We start from the raw sequence: 26,581 nt of genomic DNA, 5'->3' as shown, positions 1-26,581 counted from the left end.
GCTATGTAGGCAAAACAACAAAACAAACAAAAACCCTGTGTGACTAGAGAAATGGCATCTAAACATGCACAGAGAATGGCAAATGGAATTCTCAGGAAGATAAACAATCAGGACAGTAGCAAAACCAGGGAAATGATGTCCTGGGCAGTCCTGAAGTGTTTATGCATTTCTTTCTACCCACAGAGACATGCTGATGAAATTTACCAAGGCCCACTAGTGTCCTTGAGGTATCCCATACAGGGAAGCCCAGATATATCAGCCATCCTCAATTCTGCCTGGCCAAGGCCTTGCATTAAGGCTAAGAAGAGACATGGTTTGGGACATTTTATCCCTATCACTGGAAAATTAGCACAGCTGGTGTCTAACTTTCTTTTTCTGAAAATGGCACAGGTAATTTTTCAGCCAAATAAGATTTTTATCAAAAGAGGAAACAAAGGCAGAATAGGAAGAGGAGCAGATGTCTGTGCTTCTAATGATGCTAAGTTTGTTTAAATATAATAAAAGAAATAGCATTTCCAGGCTCTTTAAAGTTCCAAAATTGAAATTAAACCAAAAAATGACAAATAGGATATTCACATATTTTTTTAAAATAAAAGGACTTGAATTGCACAAGGAAAGGTAAATTAAAATTGAAAAGATAAAACATAATTAGTTCAAGAGTAATCAGTGAAATATAAGCTGAATCAAACAATACTTTAATATTCTGGCCTGGAAAGAGAATTTGGGATTATTTTGAAAAACAACATCTCTATGACTCCGTCCAGAACTCACAGCTGCAGAAACAGAAGTAAACAAGTCCTCCTGTTGAAGGACTGCAAGGTTGAGGAACAGCTAGAGACTCAACACCAAATGAATTCTTGTTAGTTCTCATTGATATGATTATAACTCATACAGTTCCCAAAAGGAAAACTACAAAGGATGTTTGTTGAGATAGGAATACAAATAGCTTTTGCTTGTTTGTTTTGTTTTAAATCAGGTAACAAGAATGAATGTTTTCTGTGTTTGCTTCAAAAAAATATTTATTTTCTATGCAGTCATTTAAAATAAAATCTTCCTTGTTTCTTTTCATAGATGAAGAGGTTGAAAGTTGCTTCGTTTATTAGGCATTGCTGAAAGCAACTGAGTTCCATGAGAGAGGGGGCCATGACTTAATCCTTCTTACATTTCTTCACTGCTTGGTTTACATCACAAGAACATACATGTAAGGCCTTCCTTGAAGATATCCAAATTCAATAAATCATGCCTTGGAGTAGAAAGTAGGACCTAACTTATTTAGCTTGACTATCGTGAATGATAAACCATCTAGTCTTCAAATATCTATTAAATCTGTGGCAGGAAAGCAACACCTTAGAATTTTTTAGTATTTACATATGTCATTTGTTTATGTGCTAAAGCTACACCAAAATAGCAGGAGAATCAAAAACAAAATGGTAAACTATGATTCTGAATTCAAGTTTAAGCACAAATTATTTGAAAATGATTTTAATTTTATGTATATTTCATTTCTTGGCCACTGAAGAGAGCTTTAGCTCCGCTCAATCCAAAATAACACATAAGCAATGTAATAGGGGCTGCAAGGTGTTGTTATGAAAGCTACATTAATTATTCTAGCCAAGAAACAATGTCACAACCTTATTGCATCATGCAAGACACTTGTTCTATATGTGCACACTAAAAATGAAGAGAAATAATTCATGTTCTGTAACTTAGCAAAAAATCAAATTGGTATCTCCACTTTGATTTCCTTTTTGCATTCAAAATTTTTTAAGTTTTTATTTGCTTCTGGTATTATGGATGATCAGTTTGTAGCATCTGGGTAATTTTATATTAACATCTGGAACTGAGATTATTATTTTTTTTGTCTGATGCATATAGACTACTTCTTTAAGAAATGTACTTTCCCAGCTGATGTTTATTCATTTCAAAAGGACCTGGTTAAGTGAATATAACAGCTTCTAAAAATCCTTAGGAAAATACAAATCATGTTCAGTTTTAAGTCCTGTCAGTTTATTTTCTACTCCATCATATTTTCCAATGGAAGAAATGGATGAGATCTGTACAGCAGGAAGAGGTTAGAATGGTAGTGGGTGGTATCCGTGGTATCATTGAGTACAGGGTTCTTTGAAATCAAGCCTGGTTTGGAGTCTGATCTGGCTGTTAATGACCATGAAACCTTGGGTAACTCTCTGAAGTTCACTTTCCTTATCTCAACATGGAGAAGTATTAATACATGCCTTTCAACAATGACCATATGAAATGAGATGATTTACAAAATATGTGGTTCATGGTACATGTTCAATAAATGCCAGCTTTTATTATCATTTATTTCAGACTGTTACAAAATGCAGCTTAGAATTTCTTCTTTTATTGATCTACTAGGATTTTATGCATGCAGGTAACAGTCTGGGATTTGCACAAGTTTTTGAGAGCTGTGTCTTATCTTCTAAAAGCTTGCTCATTGAGTAACAAGGAGGAAGGAATTAAGCTGGCTCAAGACATGACAGGAGGAGCCAGAGAAGGCTTGCTTTCCTAGCTTCTGTAGTACAGACTATGAAGTGTGCTAGCAAAAGCACTTCAATTTTAGGAAATGCTTCAGAATTCATAGTAAAATAAAGAGCCCTATACTCATAATGAATGCAATATTGTTCAAAATAATTTTGAAACTCTTCTTGAAGTTGTTTACTCCTCTGGACTAAAAAATGACTTTATTTTTTCTCCCCAAATTATTTTCCTTCAAAGGTGAAAATTCATTACATTGAGGTAGGCAAAGGAATGCTCCAAAGGTTCCGAACATAGCTCTGAATAATTTCAAAATCTGAGTGGTATTGGATATGTGTAGAAAAAGGTGGTTAGTATAGGGCAGTTTTCATTCACTTAGTTGTATGATTTTTTTATATTCTTGTGTAAAAATTAACTGCTTCATTGTATATTCACGGACAAAAAGAGTTTTAAGAGAAACACGAATTAACAGGGTTTCAGAGAAATGATATTAATAACGTGAATTTCACACACTTATTCTGAAATTCAATGACTTTCTTCAATATAGTATTTCCAATGCTTTTATGAGTATTTCCAGATTGTCTGCTTTTTCTCTCTTGTATTTAGCAGGGTTGGTGCTCGTAATACTGGATAAGCAAATGAATGAAAAGATGACACAATTATATGTTAAAGAGGTGTCCCTTTTTATACTTGTACTTGTTTCCCAGGAAAGCATCAAGGTGACATATGTAACAAAAGCAAAATTTAAAAGGACAACGAAAATGAAAATTTAACTAGAAAAATTAAGGAAAATGAACATTGGCTGCTCATCTGGGATGGGTTAGTTATTGCACTTGAACTCTTAATTTAAGTCAGAATTTTCAGACAATTAAGGCAAAAAAAGGAAAATGTTAAATTATATAATTTCTTTGTCTGCCAAAGAAAAGAGCTCTTCCAAATTTTCAAGACAAATATTTTCCTGGCAATGAATTCTCAGAGCAAGTTTTAGTACAGTCCTTTTGTTAAGACTTCAGAGAACAGAAAGTACAAGGTTTTCAAGGACAAATGGCATAAAGAAAAAATATTACTTGCTTAATTCTACCACATATGAAAGCTAAGGATATAAACTTAAATTTTTTCATTCAATAATGATATATGTGTCTCTGAGGAACTTGATAATATGATTCAGTTGCATGATTTTCTGACAGTCTAACTTAACCCACAGAAGAGCCTTAGGGATGGGTGGTTAATATGCCATTTTGTTGTCACTCTGAAATGTCAAGTGTGCAGTTAAGTGCTCTGGGTCAGATAACTTGACAGGGACTTAAGCATCAATATTCTTCATTGTTGGGTGGCTTTCTGTGTGATTAATATATAGAATGCACTCCTATCCAAATGGAGAGCCAGATTACTGTCACACAGAAATGCTTCTGTCTGAACAATATATTTCCCCAATATACCCTTTGAGCAATAATAGTTAACATTTACTGATTGTTTGCCATATGCTAGGTACCATCCTATGTGTTTTGCAATTCTTATCTCATCAAACCTTCACAACAACTCCATATAATGAAAACTATTATTGTTTCAATTTATGAATGCAGAAACTGATGGACAATATCACAGTGCCTAAGTATAAATGGCAGAGTCAGGATTTGAACACAGGGTCATGCCACTGCCTGTAGTCAAATTGCCTACGAATTTGCAATAGCACATAGGCATTACAGGATGGATACTTCAGACTCTTTCAATATAGAAAAAAAAAAAAGTACCATAATCGCCAAAGAGATGAACTAACATACTCCTTAGCATTGGGTTGAAAAAGAAACCTAGTATTATCAAGGTGATCATGAACAAATGGAAAATGCACTGAATTTGAAGTAAAATACCATCAGGATTCAATTCCCAATTGTACCACTCAATTTCTTCAACCTCCAGTCTCTAGTTTCTCTGGCCTCTTAGGAGTGTATTCATAAAAGATAAATTTCTCCCATAAGATGGCTTAAGATTCCTTCTCCCGCAACCTTCTAGCTTTGTCGTGTAGCAAATAAGATACTGTGTGTACGTTTCCTTGCAGATGCTAAAGAAGTTGAAAATGCATAGTATTCAAAAATACTAATGTCCATGAAAGACAGGAATTTAAATAACATCCATGTGGTACCAAGTTATTTAATTTCATTAGAAAGACAAGTAGTTCACAGGCCCATTTCATTGCACTTAGACTCGGAATTTCATCTGTTACAAATTTATTACTGATTGCTCTAATCCTGTCTTTGAGGAAACTTGACTAAACTGGAATATATGCCAAGAGTGTAGAGAAGCATTATCTCTGAGAAGTAAAGCAGACGAGAAACCTCTGAAAGTTAGAAACGTGCTTTAATGTTTTTAACATCTTCCCTGAAGAATGGAAGAGGGAAGCTGGACCATAGAGGTGCTAATGGGCTGTCATTGGTCCTTACTGCTGATGTGTAAGAATGAGGAACCTAGTCTGAAAATTCCTTAAGGGAACAAAGAGTATACAGGGTACTTAAAGGTATTTTTTTATAGTAGAAATATGTCAATTAAAAATAAATAGAACAAAATTATATAAAGCAATTTTTTTTAGTACTATGTAGATATCTGCAAATATAGATGAAGAGAGTTCTAGCCTCTTCACATCCTTCTCACTGCTAATGGCAATTAGCAGTTTGGCATGTGACCTTCTAGATTGCATTTCCCATACATATGTGGGTATAACAGTATATTATATATTATTTTACAAATAATATTATATATATTATATTCTTTTACAAATGCAATTATCTTTTATATAGGGTCATGATTTGCTTTTTCACTTACGAGGTTGCACACATTTGTTTCTCATTTCATTATTGGTAGATTTGCTTTGTTTTTATCACATCATTGAAATGGAGGGATCCTGTAACTTATTTCATCATTACCCTCTGATGGTCCTTCAGATTCTTTCCATTTTTTCATGATTATAAGCAATATGTACAAATATGTTTATGTTCTTCCATGAATATTTCTGAAAAAAAATGATAATTTATTTGGTGATTTAAATTTGGAACTGCTTGGTAAAATATAAGTATATCATACAAAAACATACATGCACACATATATTTTGTATATGCACTGACACAGAAGTAAGTAAATAGCAATAAATAAATATGTTTAGGAGATATGGAAAATTTCATTGTTTTAGTACAAAATGATCACTTGTATAGATTCTAGTTATATCTATTTATATCTTGATAATGCAACCAATTTAAGAAGATTCAAATATAATTTCTACTATCTCTACATCAATGTTATAAAAAGAAATTTTCAGATCCATAGGAGAAATATATCAAGAACATTTTTGAGGGCTAGGGCTGTAGCTCAGTGACAGAGAGCTTGCCTCACATGTGTGAGGTGCTGGGTTTGATCCTCAGCACCATATAAAAATAAAATAAAATAAAGGCATGCTGTGTATCTACAATTATAAAAAATTTAAAAATATATATTTTTGAAGTTGCTATAGAATAATTCAAGGTATATTTCAATCTGAAATCCCAGGTACATATTTTAGTACAGCAAAATCTTTTAAAAATAAAAATAAATTATTTAAATATACCAAATCCCATTTGCTATATATGAGAATCATCAACACAGTAAAATTAAAAATTCTGTTTTTAAACTGGGCATGGTCGTGCACACCTGTAATACCAGTGACTCCAGAGGCTGAGGCAGGAGGATCTCGAGTTCAAAGCAAGCCTCAGCAAAAACATGGTGCTAAGCAATCAGTGAGATCCTGTCTTTAAATAAATAACACAAAATAGGTCTGAGGATATGGCTCAGTGGTCAAGTGCCCTTGAGTTCAATCCCCGGTACAAAAAAAAAAAAAAAAAAAAAAATTGAGTTTTAAATATTTGGGGTTTTCTGAAAGCACTTAATGAAAATCCCTAATACAAATGTTTGCAATTTATAATTTAAATAAAAAAGGAAAAGAAAGAATGAAATGAGATAAGCTTATGTTCCATGGGGTATCATTGTCACTCATAAAAATGGACATACTTGGACTGTAATAAAATTTTGGACTTATAGGGCCTTATGAGTATCATACTGGGCAAAAATGCTTAATTATATTATAAAAAGTGTTTGGGGATTTTAGATTTAAACAATCAAGTAATGTGAAATAATTTTAGGGTTATAATGACATAAATATCTGGACTTTAGATGTGACTTCTATGACCTTAGAAGTCAGACCTTTCCATTCTGATGACTTCACTTTTGTCTCTGGGGACATTTTGTTTAAAGACTTATTTATCCTCTGTCAGATGATCTTTATATGACTTTTCAGCATGTCTGTTCACATTGGGTTGAGAAATCTTCCAGGAAATTAGTAATCTCCGGTTTCCACAGTCTTTTGCTATTGCATTTGCTGTGATTTAGAATAAAGCTAAAAGTCATAGGAAAAAATGTAGAAGTTAGCACTGTAGAAGAATCCAAATGTGTCTAATGTCTTCTTCTGCTACTTCCTTATTGCCTTTAATAAAAAATAGCCTGTGAATTGCAAGGATTTTTTTTAATCCACATGAATCAGTATGCCCCTTCAGCTTGACTTTTCAAGGAGACTTTTTGAATGCTGAAATGATTAACAATATCTGGAGCTGGATTGTGCAGAACCATGTGGTGTGGTAATAGTGGGTGGGAATACTTATTAGCCTACAGGCCTCTACAGAGCCCTAGACAAAGATCTTGCTCCCTAGTATTCCTCACTGATGGTGGGCTGGAGATGTATTTTCAGAAATAATTATTTACAGAGAACTTATAAAATAAATGAATCACCCTCATCACTGTGCCTGTTCCATTTTGGGATGTTTGTCTACAAGACTTTCTAAATTGGGAGATTTAAAATTTTAATAAGAAAAACATGTTTTATTTCCTTGAGGACCTCTGAGTCTTCTACAAAGACACTTTCAAATTTTTTTAAACCAATCCTTTTGATGCTGTTGCTTACCAATGCATTTTTATTTAATTTGAATATTTTAATTTAGCATGATTCATTCCTGTGGAATTACGACTTTCTATTCCAGCATATCTAGTTATATTGTCTGTTGGCAATGACTCTTCTTCTAAAGAGTTCCCTGACTTTATCACTTTAGAACTGACAGAGCATTTTATGACCAGGAGTAAAGATAGAAACTCCGGAAGGAGGTGATAACAAAATCTGGAAATTGTGTTTAGAAAAATAAAATCATCTTATTACAGAAGTTCTAGATTATGCTTTCTAATATCATTACAAATGTGTTTTAAGAAATTAATTATGGTGAACTCTAAAAACTCTGGAAAAGGCTGAAACAGTGAAACTATAAGGGATTGCAAATTGCAAATAATATGTTTTGAAATTATAATTAAAATTAACTGGAGTCAGTTTTATGAGGCATTGAGCTATTAAAGATTTATAAATTGCCTAAAATCAAATTTTTCAGAAAGTAATCGCTTCAGTTGAGATAAAGGAAAGATCTTATTTGCTACTTCACTGCTTGAACTAGCATGAAAAAATAAAATTTGTGATTATTACTCCTCATTATGAAGTCTATTGCTAAAATTATAGCTAATGTTTAAAACTGTGTGAAATCTCTAAAAATTGTTTTAGTCCCTCCTTAAAACTCATAAGCAAATCTTAGAAGTTTCCTGAACTGGTTAATTTCTACTTCTGTATGTAGCTTAAAGTCCTGTGAAAACTTTAGGTTTAACTCTGTGTAAGTCTTCCATCATACGAGCTGCTAATTCATAAATTATTCACAAAATATTGATGGAAATGACTTTTTTCCTAATCACATTTACAAAATTAATATTTATAATGTAGTGTTCAAAAAAGTCTTAACCAATTAGGATTTCTTTCTTTTATGCCACCTGACTCTTTGTGGGTAACAGTGGCATAGACTTTTATGTTCCCTATTGGACTGGATTTCAATGTGTGATCCAAAGTAAATTTCAAAGGAATGTGACCCAAAAAGCCTTCTTTCTATGTTTTGTTTTATGGCTTTGAAAATCTGTGGGAGAAGATGTATCACAACTCCAGGAAGGAAGCACAATTATATATGAAGACTGTCACATGATTTATCTCTGATGGTATTTATGCAAAGATTTGTGACTTGTGCTTTTGTGGGGAGTGAGTAATCCCCAGGTTTGCTGGACAAAGGTTGTGGAGTGGTTGTCCCTAACTGTGACTGACTGCATTCCTGCTCTGTTGGCATGCTCCAGCTCACCCACATCTACCACATGCAGTTACTATTGGATTTTAATCCTGACTACCAAATTTCCTAGCTGTTTATTCTTGGGAAAGTTCTTTAACCTCTCTGAGTTTGTTTCCTTGTCCTAAAAATAAATAACACAGTAATACCTTCCTAATACTTAGCATTAAATAAGAGAAATTTAAAGTATTAAACTGGCCTAGAAGGAAAATAAATTGTTGTGGCTAGTTATTAAAAGAATATAGTTTCTGCAAAATTATTTATTTATTTTTAGTTGTAGTTGGACACAATACCTTTGTTTTTATTTATTTGTTTTTATGTGGTTCTGAGGATTGAGCCCAGGACCTCACATGTGCTAGGCAAGCACTCTTCCACTGAGCCACAACAACAACCCTCTGCAAAATAATTAAGAGTTAAATAGCCATGTGATCTACTCATCTTACTTCTAGATATATATCTAAAGGAATGATAATCCAGTTCTCAAAGAGATATCTATACTCTTATGTTCTTTATAGCATTACTCATAATAGCCAAGACATAGAAGCAACCTAAATGTTCACTTGTGAATGACTAGATAAAACATATATATTCATACTTATGATGGGGTAGGATTCAGCCATTGGAGACAACACAGATAAACATGAAGAATATTATGTAATTGAAATAAGCCAGACACACAGAAAAAATTCTACATGACTCTGCTTACATGAGGAATCAGAAATAGTCAAAGCACATAGAAACATAGGCTGTAATGGTGATTACCATGATGCGAGGAAAGGAGAAAACAGAAGGACCAGTCAAAGGGTACAAGGCTTCAGTTCTTTAAGATCAATGAATTCTAGAGATTTACCATCCAGTATAGTGTCTAGCATTAACCATACAGTATTTTGTACTAAAAAGCTTATGAATTTGTAGGGTGAAAAGAAACTTTAATCAGTTACAGATATACTGATAGCATAGAACCTAGTGAGGGTCTTCTTGATGTTCCTTTATCTGCAAACTCATCAATTTGGATACATTGAATATGTACTACAGCTTTTTGTATGCCAATTTTATCCCTATAAAGTATTTCTTAAACGATCTTGTAAAAGCCTATTTTAAAAATTACTACCATTTAAAACCACCTAATTCCTATGGTGTCTTCTTCAAATAATAGTTACATTATGACTGAATTTGAAATCTAAAAGCTTAGGCCTATATTCAGATAGAAACCTTGGAAAATTGGTTATAACTTTTGAAACTAGGGCAGAGCATCTTTGTGGCAGACTATCTTTTCCAGGATGTTTATTTAGCATCTCTGTGAAGCAAAGGTCAGGTTTGTTTATAGCTGGGGTAGATATGGATGCTGTGTCCACCCAGATGAAGGGACGAACATGCTTACCACCCAGAAGAGACAGCTTGCGCTCTTAAATCAGGATTCCTCTTCAGTAACACACTGCCTGTGAGTCTGGCCTTCAGCCAGTCCTCTTTCTGTCTCTGGGAAGCAGAGCTTGGGAACTGGTATCAAATATGGCAATGCTCAGCTTTGAGTAATAAAGTCTCCTTCCCTGTGTAGGAGTCCCATATATGCTTCTAGCATTCATGAAACTATATCTGGCTAACTTGACATCTTCCAAATATTATAAAAACTCACATTTCACAGTCCTCTTTTTTTTTCCTCAAAGAGTGTTTAAAGATCTATTTTATATACAACATAATTGATCAATTTCAAGTGTGCTGTCCAGTAGTATTTAGTGTAGTCACAGACTTGGATGACCAGCACTTCAGTCCAATTTTAGATCATGTTCAACACTACAAAAAGAACCCTTGATCACACAAAGTTCCCCATCCATACTCTCCTTCACTCCCCTCACTCCAGGTGCTCTGTGTGAGTGTTAGAGCACAGTGGGGAAGGGTGGGAGCAGGAGAGCAGTGAAGAGACTTTTGCAGCAATTCAGAGGATAAATGACAGTGACTTTGAATGTGGAAGCAGCAGCAAAGGTATGAAGAATGGCTGAATAGAAGATAGATATATATATATATATATATATATATATATATATATATATATATATATATTTTTTTTTTTTTTTTAAGTAGACTCAACAGGATCTCCTGACCAATTGGAACTGCCAAAAGAATGTGCCAATGATCTCACATGAAGTGTGAGAGAGTGAGATGAGCAAAGGACAAGTCCATGGTTTTGGACTGAGCAAATAGAAGGACTGAGTTGTGATAGAGTGAATTGGGGAAGACTGTTGAAGTAGCAGATTTTACAGGAAGACACAAGAGTTCAATTCTGTATATATTAAAAGGTCTATTAGACATTGAGGTGATGTTGAATAGACAACATGTAGTATTCTGGAGTTCAGATGAGAAGTACTGCTTAAAAATATGATTTGGGGGCTAGGATGTAACCCAGTAGTAGAACACTTTCCTGGTATATACAAGGTCCTGGATTCAGTTCCCAGTACTGCTGGAAAAAAAAAAAATACTGGAGGAATTTAAAGCCATGAGAACTCATGAGATCACCAAGGAATTTCTTGACCACCATGTTCTAGAACTGAGCCCTGAAGGATGTTGATCTTTAGAGGTCAGAGAAATGTGTAGAAACTATAAGATCAAAGAGTAGACACACATAATTTGGGATAGGGAGATTTCTCCCAAGAATGTTGTTAGTGTTTCATGTTCTTATTTATTGGAGGCAAAAATAATCTTTTGAGAAATGTTCACATGAACCTTGGTGTGATTTATATGAAAAGCACTGGACAATTTGCTAATTCCATTTTATTCCCAAGAAAATGAAAATGTTACAAAATAAACAGTCAGGGGAAAGGGGCTCCATTTCTGTATAGAAAAACTTGACCAGGCTTTTCAAGATTTACTATACATTAAACAAAAGAAAACCAATTAGTATATCTGTTTAATGTCCATCAGAATCCCCATTTCAAATAGATAACTGTTGTATATTCAAGAATATATCATAGTAGTACATTCTTGAAATAACATCTGAAGGATAAACATGGAATTTAGAAACTTTTAAAACAACTTATAAATCATATAATAAGTGTCAAATATTCACACTTAACACTGGATAGTCACAATTAGGTTTCAATTCTGGTTTTTGTTAGAATTGGAAAACATTGAAAGATAATTATTTTTATGATATTATTTATTTATTTATTTTCACTTTTTGCAGTTCTTCAGATTGAACTCAGGATCTCACACATGCTAGGAAAGGGCTTTAACACCAAGCTACATGCCAGTCCCAAATATTTATTTTTAAGTAAAATTTTATTTATGATATTTTAAAAGTCTTCCTAGTAGAATTGTACATATTGAGAAAAAATAAGGGATTGATCATTATATTCATATGAGTTTCTTCTCTGTTGTTTTGAGCCCAACTCAAGAAACATTTGTGTTTTTTTTTTTTTTTTGACATAAAACTAAGGTACTCTCTTATGTGATGCCAAACATCTGGGTGAAACTAAAAAATATAGTTAGTCATCAATGTTTATTACTACTATCTGGATATTTGATGTCATGGAAATGATAAATCATAATTAGCATTTCAGTTTGTCAAACAGATGTTCATTGGAAAACAAACACGAGCTATTCTACAAGCTAGAAGGACATGTCAGATAACCCACCTAAGCATAATCGTTCTTCTGGTCTCAAAATTAAAAAGAAACAAAATTTGTCAACATAATCTATTCAGTGATGTATAAAAATAGGGTTTATTTGTAAATATGAGAGCCTACATTAAAATGATCATGTGTTAAAATTTGATTTAATCTGTTGTGGTTTAATGATCTTAAGGACTCAAAACAGAAGCTGGCAGAAGTATAAATTTAAATGAAATTTATAACATAATGTACATTTTCCATATAATTTACAATATAGGTTTAAACATAGGATTGAACATATTATAATTTTGCAACATGTTCTTTTTTATTGCTGACTCATTTTTTAGTGACACTGATATAGTAATATCCTTTCCCTGGTGAATGATTATTATTCTTAAATGGACTACAATAATTTGATTTTATGATATGGTAGTCTTTCATAGCTGCACAGATACACTCTAAATAGTAACAAACCCTATATATACTATGTGTTATTTCTGTACATACACAACTTGATAAAGTTTAATCTATAAACTAGACACAATAAGAGATTGACAACAATAACTAACAAAATGGAATAATTATAACAACAAATTTTGATTTAAGTTATGTGATTATGGTCCCTCTTTACCTTGAAAGAGTCAAGGCAAATCTTAGTATTTCCAAACTGCGGTTGACCATCAGTTTCTGAGGCTGTGAAGAGCAAAACAACAGATAAGGGAAGACTATTAGAATGGCAGAGATTTTTTAAGTAGACTATGTTTGGTTGCCAATTCTTTCCTGAAATCTTTAACATTTCCCAGTAGCTCCTGGTGGTTGTTAAGGGACACTGACACTGAAAGAGCCCTGGACTCCTGGGTGCCAAGGGAAATAAGTGGAAGATTGTGTCATCTGGACCATCCTCTATTTTCAGCTTGAATTTTCCATTTCTATTCTGACTTTTAATTTTTTTGAGATATTTTCCCCTAGTAACCTTCTTCTTGAGATAGTTTTCCTTCTACCCCTTCAAAAAAAAAATTCAGGAATAAAGAAAAATGCAGTAGTATTAAAAATATTAGTGACAAGTCAAACTTTTTATAAGTAGAGCAGCATGCAATAATTATTTTAAAAGGACAACACTCATTGGATTTATAACTCTGGAATGCTATTATTAAATCATTCATGAGTTTTTTTAAATTACTTTTTTACATAAGAAAGAAATAAGAGTGTTGGTATTGTCTGTGTACTTCTCTACAAGCTATATAATTGATAACAGTTTTTGTGACCTAAAAGAATATTTTCCTCTTTTGTAGTCAAACCATCAGAACTGTTTCTCAAATATATTACTGCAAGGGATACAGGGATATATAAATACAAGAGCAGATATCTAAGTAAAAAACAAATGGGGAATGACCTAAGGACTGAAAATAAATTCTCTTTTAATTTTTTTTTTAAGTGGCAAAACTTCACAGTCTCAGTAAAGGAGATTTAAAGAAGTAGACATATAAACATGGCAGTTAGGAGGAAGGATTACTTCAGCTAAAGTAAATTACTAGAAGATAGAAAGATCATGAGATATTTCAATGAAAGGGCTTAATTATGATGGAGAAGGGCTTGATTATGATGGAGAAGAAGGGATTAAAAACAGAAAAGAAAATGAATTATCAGAAATGAAGTCACAGAAGGGACTGAATATTGATCAGATTTTCAGAAAAAAAAAAAAAAAAAAACTATATACAAACCCCAGCCACTTCTAATGCCAGTCCAAGACTTGAGATTTTTGAAAACCAGCTCTCTATGGATACATTCAGGGTCACTGTGAATAAGAAAGGCCATGGAGCAAGACCATTGTGGTCTCTGACCCTGTGCTATGGAGTGTAATGATTGGGACAAGGAAGACTAGACATCCTCTCTCCACAGAAGTAATAGAGCCCTTTGGGCTGCCTAAGAACAGGATTTCAGTGATTCTTCCTTCTGTTTTTCAAAAGATTTCCACAGCTAGCCAAATAATAAGGAATGGCATCTGTTGGTAAAGAGTCTGTCCTCACTGTGCCTCATGACTGAGATCCTAAACATGACAAAGATGCTGGTGGTGATGGGCCATGAGAGCCCTAAAGGAGAGCTGCTGGAGAAGCCTGAGAAAAGATGATTTTTACAAATTGGTTAAAAGCATTGGTTCCCAGCACCAAATATTCACCAGGCTTACAGTATATCTTCTTTTTCAAGGAATGAAGTTCACAGTCATTACAACACCAGAGATAATCACAACATAGCTTCTTTTAATTGCTTATAGGTGTCCTTGTCATAAACTCTCTCAATAAGGAGATCAAGGTTAGCTTCTTATTTTGGACGTAAGATTGTGAGAGCAAGGAATAAATGAAACAATCTTGTTGCCGGTTCTCATTGCAGCCAGTTTAGAATGAAAACAAACAAACAAACAAAAAAGCCCTCCAAGCCAACAGCAGCATTCATAACTATTTTCCTAATTTAACTCCTTTTCTTTTTGCTAAGGACAAACAGTTGTATTTTTGTCATTAATAGAAAAGGGAACAGTGCCTAAACAACCTATTATAAATTCTTCTGGGAAAGCATATTACAAATAATTGAAAACAAACCCGATTCCATGAACTTGGCAGCAAATGTATAACAGAAAGCAATTCAGCCTTGGCCCCTGGATGATTGATTAAATGTTTTATTCCCTTTACCTTTCATTCACGCTGTGTTTGTCAAGAGGAGAGAGAAAAGAAATGTTGTGAAACAAAGTCCACTTAAGACAAATAACTTACAGTAATGATCGATGACCTCTAATCAGATATTTATTCATTGTTCTCAAGTTTTAATGCTTCTAAATATTAGCTATTCTGCATGGGTTCCTGTAGGAAACCAGGGCCTGAGTTTCAGCATGTCCCCAACCCCCGCCAGCAAACCAACAACATGAGCTGTTTCTGAGCTACTTTGAGGGCACGGCCCCGCAGCTTCCTGTGGTCAGTTATTAGTCGGAGTCCAGCAAAAGAACAAGAACACTGTGTACTTGGTAAATCTGCAGAAAACTTCATCTTCTGGCTGTGTGGGAGGAGAGGATCCTTTGTTACTTTGAAGGGACTAGAGATTTGCTGGTGCTGTACAGATGCTGAGGTGCACAGAGCCAGCATCCTGCAAACCTAGTAAATAAATGATTTTGATTCACCTCTATACAGAATAAAAGGAGGATTCTAAACTTGTGTATCACAGTTGTTGTTCTGCAAAGTACATGACATGAAGACCAAGCATCTTCAATGAAGCACTTTCTTAGAACCTTTGTACTGTTTAATATTTAGCCATCTGTGTACATCATAGTATGAGATATAAATCTGGTGACTCTAGCAAAATTTTAAATATAAAGTCAGATTTCCAGGGGGTCCCTTCTTACATCACATTCTTTTCCTTTTCATCTTTCTCTTCTCACAAAATACAGTCCAGCTAGTGGTCATTCTAGTCTATTCTTCCTGCAGCCTTTGGTATTGGTCACTTCCTCTGATCTCAGACCCCAAAGCATCATGTCAGGAGATGAGAATATAGGCCATCCCCACAATAAAACCCTCAGCACAGAGGCAGAGGGGGGTTGAGCCAAGAAGTCCTCTGATCTTTCTTTTTCCTCATTGCTTGTGTGAAAAATAGACATGGATAAGAAGATGAAAAGCAAGAAGTTGTGATTTTCTTCTGGACATGTGTTCTCCTGTTGATGTCCCACCACATTAGCATTTCAGAATGACCCCTCCATTGTGGGTGGGAACTCTGTGACTCCATTCATGTTGCTAAGCCAGGTTGGTAATGGGTAGCTACTGTAAAGAATAGAGTCCTTCCTGCTTAGCAGAAAAAACAGTTACTTGCACTGTTCTTATTCTCACAAGAATAACAATTAGCACTTAGATTTTCTTGTACGATAGACATTATTCTTGATCTTTTTTTTAATCCACTAAACAGCAGTAAGGTAGAAATTATTGCTGTTGTCTGCCATATTTAAGGAATGATTAAGTAAATTGCCTAATATACCTATATAGTAAGTAGTAGAGCCACAGTTTGAACATGGGCAAACTATTTCCAACATGCATGATCTCAGTTATACAAAGCATCAAGCACACGGGAAGAGCCAGTGTCAGAAAAGCACATAAACATCCTTACACTGTTACACACAAACTACTAAGCCTGCTGAAAGGAAAAACTCATCACTTATGGGAATACAAAAATTTGTCTTACAAAAAAATAATTTAGTCTATTTTAGATATTTTTATGCAATGAAACAAAAATCACAACATTGGAGAGATAATGCCCATGGTTTCCTTTTACAAAGCTGGTCCATCTGTTGAGCAATAGAACACATTATTTCACCTGTAAGCATAGGAACTTGACCAGCTGTGGATGTACAACTTTGCTCTAATGATGAAAAAAAAATTATAAGATCAAGAGTAAAGAAATAAAACATGAACAGAGAAAGAGTAAAACTATAAAAGTAACTACCAAAAGTTAATACTGTGCAAGCAAAACTAAAAGAAGTAGAAAAGTTGACAAAAGAGGGAAACATTCAGAGAACAAGACTTTTCCTATAAGTGGAAAACAGAGAGCTGGCAGGCAGAGAAGTGTCAGAGGGTAGGATGATGTGGGCAGTCACTGGGGACTCTTCTTTGCAAATGTATGTAAGGGATGTTAGGAATATAGCTAGCCTAGAAAAAAATGATAGTTCTTGGGGAACTTGTGTCTACATTCAAACTCTTCTCCAAGTATTAGTATGACTCCGTAATTTAAATTCTCTTACATCTTGAGGTTGAGCCTTTTGGAAGATTAGATCTGTTGAGGTTAATGGCCATCTTAAAATGCAGCTTCTATACAAATGGGGAAAATCAAATTAATATATTTATATAGCTTTTCATTTACATACTTATAAAAGATGCACACACACTCACACATACACACATGAACACACACACAATTTCTCTCTGAGGATCCTCTGAATCAGAGAATAAGAACAAAAGAGTCTGAATTTCTCTTTCAAGTGCACGTCTAGGTTTTGTTCCAATCTGTGACACATGATCTGGCAGTGTATTGAGACCTCCTGCTCCAAGATTTTATTTTAATTTTAAACAAGTGTTCCCACTTGGGAACTGAAAACAAAACAGGAAAATGTTGCTTAAGTTTTCCTTTGTGCTGTTATACATCTTTCAAGTGTTTTGTATTACCAATGTGGGTCATTGTATTCTCATTTGCTTTTTTTCCTGTTCAGAACTCTCTTTTAGGTACACCTTAAGGAAGACCATGTTAGTTTCACAGATAGTTATTTTGAGTGTTAACACATTATTATCTTCTTCTCCCTCTAATTTAAGGTTTTCATACATCCTACCTTATATAATTTACCATTAAGTAAAATTTTTGGCATATCAGTGATAGTTTTCACTTAATAAAACATTTAAGTATTTAAACTGTCATAACCAATTTAATTGATTATGATAATAAGAGGGTTTTTTTAAGAGTTATTGGTTCTTTTCTGGATAAAAATGATTCTGTCCTCAACTCTGAGACATGTTTAGTTTTGGTTTTGACCAATATAAAAAAATAGTTTCTTTTTGCCAGGAGAATTTATCTTGATGTGGACCAGTACTGAGGGGTCTTACTGGCTCTAGAACTGTTCTTTGATTAGTGATTTCTTGTGCTTTCATGTGCCTCACACATGTTCCTTCACTGGAGACCTGGGCACCTCCTGTCCAGTGGTGTGTCCTGAGTAGTTTCTACAGCATGGTAAGAATTCTACACAGAAAGTCTAGAATGGATAGAATCAGCAGGACAATTGCTACACAAATTAATGCAGAAAACCAAAAGCTGGGGAAGTCAAGCTATAAAGATAATTCCAGAGGAACAAAGGCAGACCATCATATAAAAAATGGAGTTAAAAATACAAGGTCTATCACAGATAGAATCAGCTCAGAGCAGGTCAGGAGATAGACTGGGTAGAGGGTGCATAGAATAGGCTCTCTCACCAGTGATGAGCCTCCTGTTGCTACAAGTCTTCAAATAGCATCTATATGATGCTACATGATGCTATCTACAGGATGCTATTTCATTCAACAAATGCCTGATGAGTCCCTGCTCTGTGAGGTAGTATAGTGATATCTACTAAAGTAAGTCTAGAATTGGAACATACCCTAGCTATATTTGGCCATTCTTGTTAAAATTTTAAAGTCTTTTTGTTTTCAAAAAAAGGCCAATGATAGCACCTACATCATGAGGTTGGTTGTTAGAAGCATTAAATGAGTCAATATTATAGGTATTAGTACATACAGAGCACATATAAGAGTTTCTGGTATCCAGTAAATATACCATAATAACCACTATTGCTTCTCTAGTCAAGGTCCTGTGTATTGTAAGAAATTTCTGAAATAGTGATAGAGCTGAAACAGATGAGTAATGATGCTGTTCTCTTAGGCTCTCTCTGGTTGGGGCACACCCCAAACAAAATTTAGAGCAGTGCAAAGGTTTGAAGAAAGCAAGAGAACTTCATTTTGGTATTTTTCTTCATGACTTGTCCTCTTAGAGTCTTTTCTGGCTGTGAATTTCAGATGATGACTATATCTGTATATAGTCTTAGCTTGACAGCACAAGGATTTAGCAATGACATTTGCATTTGATAAAATGTAAATGAGAAACTCCCAGAAGAGATTGAGAAAATCTATTTTGACTACTTTCCTTTTATCCATGCAAATATTACACAACAGGAGAAAGGAAAAAACAATGATAAATAAAATATTTTCAACTGGAAGTATTTTTCCAAAGCACTTTAGAATATATATGAAATAAACTCTTATATGTAATAGTCCTTTCAGAAAAAAAAAAAAACGGGGGGAAAAGGAAGGAGTGAGATTTGCATTTAGAGCTATTTCCTCGTTTTGAAAATTTTAGGAACTTGGCGTTAGGGTCAGTATTCTATTTAAACATCATGACCAGAGGGAATGATATAAAGATCTTCTATTTAATTATGATGGAATATAGGTCACCCATCTGTGTGTTTTTCAGCTGAAATTAACCTTAGCTCACCTTGAACAAGGAACTTACAAATAAGTGTTTTCCTGAATTGTTTTTAGAAACCCAAAAGAACAACAAAGGTGTTTTGAAAAGAGGATCCATACCAATTTTGAGACTTCAAGAAAATGATAATTCTTATAGCAGCTCAGATTTGGCTTCCACTTTTGATATTTCCTAAAAATTTAGACCTTCTGGGTATTCAGCAGTTCTTATAGGAATTAGAAATCACTGTCACATGAAATCTGCTATTGTTACAGGAAGTTAAAAAAAAAAAGCTGCAAGATTTGCAGCAACTGTGAAGCCAAAATGTTGGTGGTTAAAGAAATGATTACTCTCTTATTTTGTTTTTTGACAAGCAGAGAAGCTACACAAACTTCTGGAACATAATATTTTAAGGAGTTTTGCTAGGTAAGAAGAAAAATAAAAACATAAGATGACAAATACTCTGAAGAGAGCTGATTTTCTTATTATGTTGCAATCTATTAATGGATATTGCTTTGACAGTGAAGAATCTGTTCAAATACTTCATGGAAGGCAAAGCTTTCATCCAGGAATGACAAATTCAAGAATTATAATTCTGAAGAAAAAAGAAAAGCAATTTAAGTTTCTGGGTAATTGGGACCAAGTAGGTGTCTAACACAAAATGCCTTTTATGGAATAGTATTAAGACTAAACTTAAAAGCAGAGTTGTCAATGATATGGCCATATTAGTTAAACATTTCATTAAGCTAACATTTCCCTGTGTTCTTGGAATAGTTAGTTAAAGTCATACACAGTCTTTGACATTTTATTATTAAATACCTACTTTTCAAGCAGCTTAGTAGTCATCCACCATGAGAGAGTAGTTGTTTTAGTTGGGCTTGTGAACTTTAAATGTTAGTAACATATTTACTAAACATCTTCCATCTAATTTAGTACACTACCATTTGCATGTAAAGAAGTCTTCCAAGTTCTGGATACTGGAATACAAAGGCACCTGAGGAAGATAGCCATTTATCTGTATATCCCCTTATTATTCTCTTCAGAAATGATTTTACTTTTGTCTTTAATAATTTCTCATTAACTTACGATAATGTTGGAGCTAACCAGTGAAAAAGAGCCAATCTGCTATGGTTGAAAATTGGCTGAATAGTTCTTAAGTTCAAATACAATGTCTTATTCTTTAAAAACAAAACAAAACATATTTATGTATTATTCTCAGCTAAAAAAAATAGCCTATCAAAATAAAACTTTGATGTAATATAGAATAAAATTAACTAATATTTATCTAATATTTCTTTTAACTAATACACTAAGATATAAAAAATAATGGACAAATACTACTAACTTATCTTTAAATGAAATTAAAATGCTTGGATTGAAAATAAAGGGTTAATGAATTTTTAATTTTACGAAAATAGCATACTCACAGATAGAGTTATATTAATAGCAGAAAAAATCATATTACTCCATTAAATTGTTTCTTTTTTAGACAGAAAGCTATTGTAATTTGCTAAATATTTAGGGATTACTAAACTTAAGAAATTTTTATTTATTCAATAATTTTTTAGCACTTTATTTTTACCAGATGCTATCCAGTGTCTGCTAGGGATTATATCAGTTAACAAAATAGAAACTTCTAAGCTCTTGGGCTCCTGTCCAGTAAATAGAGAAACAACCAACATTAGTGTCCCAGGTGAAGTAAGAGGAAAGCTTGAACTGAGATGGTCTTAGTGGAGGTAGTAATAAGTGATTAGATGCTGGACATATTTTGTAAGTAAAGCCAACAAGATTTGCAAATAAATTTGACATAGGATGTAAGAAAACAAAGAAGTAAGTCAGAAGTAGATAAAAGGATGGGAAGAATTAGTAATGTTGGGAAGACTGTGTATGAAAAGCAGGAACTCCTTTGGGATGAACTTGAGCCTAGTAACTTCAGCGAGTGGACAGTTGGTTGCTGCATTCTAAACTTCAGAGAGAAGAGACCAGGCCTGGAGTTTCTATGTGAGAGATATCACAGTAGATGGTATTGGAAGCCAGGTACTTTGATGGGATGACTGAGTAAGCGTGGCCAGAGCAGAAGTAAAGGACTGTGCACTTTGGTGCTGTAATATTAGAAAGTTAGGGAAGAGTTAAGGTACAGGGTGAGGATCTTTATTCTAAACATCTAAACTATGAAATGCTCCAAAGTTTGAGCTGACATGGTACCACAGGATACTATAACTGGAAAATTCCACACCTGACCCCCCTGATAGGTCACAGTCAATATACAAATGCATTAAAATTATTATATAAATTACTTTTAGGCTAGTGAGTAAGCTATATATGAAACATTAATGAGTTTTTTGTTTGAAAGTAGGTCCCATCTGGAAGATATCTCTCTCTCTCTCTCTCTCTCTCTCTCTCTCTCTCTCTCTCTCTCTATATATATATATATATATATATATATATATATATATATATATTTTTTTTTTTTTTCAAAATATAAGGATTCTAAAATATTTCAGGTCCAAAGCATTTTTGTTAAGGGAAAATCATTCTATAGTAGTGACAGAGATTGAGATGGGATAGCCAGGGAAGGGGAGCCAAACAAAAACTATGTGTCCTAGATATCAGTGGAGTAATCAAGTTTTTGCAATTGCTGACTATGGTAAGAACTGATAATTGGTTATTTCACATACTAAAAAGGTGAAGGACCTTGGTGACTTTCCCAAGAGCAAGGACAATGAAATGGAGGATGCTCTGGAATAGTAGGAACACAGGTGAAGTGTAGTCTAGAAAGCTCCCAATTTTCCATCCAGAGCCAGAACCAGAGAGCCTTTATTTACCTTGTGCTGGGAACACAAGACAAATTGTTGAACTTTCCCCCTTTTCAAAGTAGTCTACACCTTACTTTCCTTTTTTAAACTCATTTTTTTTTCAGACTTAAATAAAAGTGATTGACTCTTTTTTAAAAGTTATCTTTATAATCTTACTCTCCCTCCCTGAAATAATACCATGTTAAGAAGGATTGGATTGCCAGGCATGGTGGCGCATGCCTTTAATCCCAGCAGTTCAGGAGGCTGAGACAAGAGGATCTTGGGTTCAAAGCCAGCCTCAGCAAAAATGAGGTGCTAAGCAATTCAGTGAGACTCTGTCTCTAAAAAAAAAAAAAAAAAAAATACAAAATAGGGCTGGGGATGTGGCTCAGTGGTTGAGTGCCCCTGAGTTCAATTCCTGTTATCCCCCCAAAAATGAATGATTTGATTTAACAAGTTCCCATATGCCTCATCCAATCATCCACTCATTTTATACATAAATTATTTAGTCACAGATATAAGTAGCTAATCTCACCCTATACATATGAACTCATTGTTTAAACTTATGGGGTCTGTTTACTTTCAACTTGTGGTACCTATCTCATTGGCACCCTCTTTGGAGATTGATAATTAAAAAAAAAAAAAGATTTTGAAAATGTTCTAACAAAGCATATCACATTTTAACTTCATCCACTTCCACTACTTATTTCAAGATTTCTGATACTGATTTCGCTAATGCTCTTTCAGTGGTCTCCTGTCCATCCATTCCCTCAACAAACTTGTATCATTTGGGAAGCGTCAGGAGACCATAGCACTTCCAGCAATCCAAAATAGATATAGTCATACAATAAGGGGCAATTTTTCATACTATAAATTTCATTATTTGATACACAAAATATTTTAAAAGATATTCTAAAGCAAAAAAAATGCCATAGAGACATGTAACTCTTATCCATCTTTAATGGAAAGGTGATAAGGCAGTATGCTTAACCTTTTAATAGCAGAATTATTTAGGTGAATACAGTGTAATATCGATATAGGCATTTAGTAATTTTAAAAAAAGATATTCTGATGTGTTTTCCCCTTTATTTTTCTGAAAGCTCATTTCAGGGAAAAAAACAAGCAATTTTTAAAGCTCAAAAGCTTAGTTGATAATCATAGTAGGATATTTTCAGTTGGAAAGAATTCCTGTGACAGCATGAACATACACCCACCAACATGTCTGTAATAGAAAGAATTTCAGAAGACAGTAGACTGCCGTGGATTTCCCAGGGCCTCACAGCAAGACAACAGTGGTCTTGGGGTCTGATTCTTTCATCTTTCTTGAAGATAGACACTTTCCAGTTGTCACCCCATAGGGAATCAGGAAGTAGGCTAAACCATCCAGTAAACTTGAAATTACACAACATCGTGCCAGTGGAAATATCTTATCCAATGTTATGATTTATTTTGAAGGAGAGTGGGGAAGAAAGGGGGAAAAAAAAGAAAGAAAAAAATAAAACCGATGTAAGGAAGCTGCACACACATGGCCAAACAGCTGGCTGGTTTTATATCCCAGAAACAGCTTGGGATGAGCCATATTCACAAGATCTCTTGGCAGAGTAGCTTGAGGAAAATACCAAAGCTGTGAGGAGAAGTGTTCTTTTGCTGAATATTTCATGGAGCTCTCATGTGGGTTAGTAACCTAAATGAGAACATACACACCTAATTTTTTTTAAAAGTCTTTGTTTAAGTGAGAGATTTCTGACTCTTTAAATAACACAAATGTGGTTCACTATAACATTAACACCAAAGATACATTAATAACTTTTGAAAACTATAATCTTAAATGAGTATTAATTTTTTCATTTGTTTCAAATAACACTTTAGGGAAAAGTTCAGGGAAAACTTGAAAGAAATGCAAGCATGAATTCAAGGGCACTGGTGACTTTGTTTGGATGCAAAAATTATCCTTTAAGAGATACTAGTTTTAAGGACTTCAAGCTTTTGTTTGTTCATTCTTTTAACATTTAATTGATGTCTCTTTAAGTAATGAAGACAACTTAATTTTAAATATTTATTGGCTCACCTGCTAAATGCCAGAATTGTGACACACACAAGATCTACTTTACTCTTAGAATTTCCTACATTAGAAGTGGTTTAAGATGCAGTGTTTTAGGTGAACTTACATTTTACCATGTTCCAATTTGTTGATTATATGAATTTATTCTTCACTCAGTATCCACTTTAAATTCAGCTAGCTAGAATATTTCACATTCTGATCACGAGGCATTTTGAGTCTTCTTTGTGACATCAGAATTAGTTTCTCATCTCAGAGTTTGCTATATTTCTCTAGTGACTCAAGTAGTTTATTGGCAGTCAGTTTGTAAAATGCTTACTGGGATTATCTAAATGCAGGATGTTAGGAATAGAAATAGATATCATTGCCACTCCTGTCAAAATTATAATTAAAACAGGATATATAATCTTGAAAAAGTAGATGAAAAATCCCAGGGGATGATTTTGAGTCACAGGTCCTCAGTGTGCAAATGGATTGTCCTACACCAGAACATCTCCTGCCCTGGCACAGATCTCCCACTTCTAGTGTTCCTGTCTCCTTAGCCCTGTGTCAATATATGCATTTTCAGTTCAAAACCTATCACTTAATTTAAAAATTTTGATTAGACTAAATTTATTGCACAGGTGGGAATCCATTTATATAGTGCAAAAAAGTAAAAGTAGTTCTTTCTATCATTATATTATGGATCCTTTATTTTTTATTATCACACATATTTCAGTATAACCTTAACTGGTCAAACATTGATGGATATCTGGTCATTTCCTGTTTTCTTGTTTTGTTTTGTTTTGTTGCTGTAACACCAAATATGCTGAAAAAATATTACTTGTACTCATTCAAGTCACTATAACAAAATTCCATAGAGTGGGTGACTTGTAAACAACAGAAACTTATTTCTCAAAATTCTGGAGGCTAGAAGACTGAGATTAGAGTGATAGCATGGTATGGTTGGGTTATGATGGAGACTTTTCCTGAACTGCAGACTGCTGACTTCTAGGACTGTCTCATGGTTGAAATAAGGTAACACACTTGTATCCTCTTTGGGTATTAATTCTGTTCTTTGAGGGCCCATCCTTATGGCCCAATTACTGCTCAAAGGCCTCACCTCTAAATATCATCACATTAAAATTAAGGATTCGGTATATAAATTGGGGCAGGAGTAATGGAAACTTTTAGTCTATTTAACATAGTCCATATGTAATATGATATGTGTATTATTTCATATGTGTAGGATAATTCCCCAAAGTAGAATTTCTGGTCAAAAACTCTGCATTTCTCATTTTGACAGTTATTGCTAACCTGGCTTTCTGAAACATTTTTCAATACCCCTTAGACTTGCATCCCTTAGTCTTGCCATCAGAGATTATTACCAGTATTGAGGAATTTTATCAACCTAAAGATATGGGGGGAAATTTATCCATATCCTTTTAATCAACATTTATCTTATTATGAGTAAACTTTAGCATTTTTATCAATAGTTTAAAAAGCAATTATTACATTTCTATTTTTTTCAAAATTGTCTTTATGTCTTTTTAAACCATTTTTGTGTTGTATTGTTGGTCCTTTCCCTTGTCAATTTATAAGAGTTCTTTAGATGTCAGGGACATAATTCCTGTATTTGTACCAGGAATTCTTTTTATTTTGTTCAACAGTTTATCCTTCATTAGAATTTTCTGCTCTCAAGATAGCCCTGTGAGAGTAAACCATCTTTGGTATGAGTTTGGAGCAAAGATTCCGGGCATATCTCCATTTTTACATTAAAAAATTGTCTGATTAGATTGTATTTCTTTTGGTGTCAATTGTGCTAAATTATTTTTCTAAAAGATTCTCCATTTCATCCAGATTTAATATATTTTCATACATATATTTTTCATAGGGTATATTATGTCTTTGGTACATTTTTGTCTTTTTATTCTACCAATTACTAAAATGTAAATGAATCACAATAACAACAACAACAACAAAAAAACCCACTCTACTAAAAATTTGTTACCCTGGGCATAAGTTTGTCTAGTTTTCACTATAATCTATCAGTTTTTACTTTCTATATTTTATGTATGTGTGTGTGTGTGTGTGCATGCATAAATATGTATACACATAGAGAGAGAGAGATGATTTCAAGTTCAGAATTAAATTCCTGATGGGTTCTTGCTTTTGTCAGATATTTTCTAACCGCTCCCTCTCGCTTTTTTTTTTTTTTTTTTACTAAGTTTGTCCCACTATGTATCATATTCTTCAATAACTTAGGGTGCAATAATTTTCAGAAAAAGTTGATTTATGAATTTATTGAAATCCTAGGAAGGGACGAGGATGTTGCAATGTCCTAGAATAGAGGATATAGGTAGTTGTAGTATATAGTTTATAAGATATAAGCAAATGAATTGCATGCTTGGATAT

The 26,581-nt window shown here is 33.8% G+C and overlaps 1 protein-coding gene across 1 annotated transcript in view; it reads left to right on the top strand.

The window, feature by feature from the left end:
* Lama2 (laminin subunit alpha 2) overlaps positions 1-26,581 on the top strand; it is a 555,405-nt gene that overhangs the window by 179,127 nt on the left and 349,697 nt on the right. The window lies entirely within an intron of this gene.

The sequence above is a fragment of the Urocitellus parryii genome, chromosome 8 (assembly GCF_045843805.1).
Source record: "Urocitellus parryii isolate mUroPar1 chromosome 8, mUroPar1.hap1, whole genome shotgun sequence".
Lineage (NCBI taxonomy): Eukaryota > Metazoa > Chordata > Mammalia > Rodentia > Sciuridae > Urocitellus > Urocitellus parryii.
This window is presented reverse-complemented; position numbering and strand designations above follow the sequence as displayed.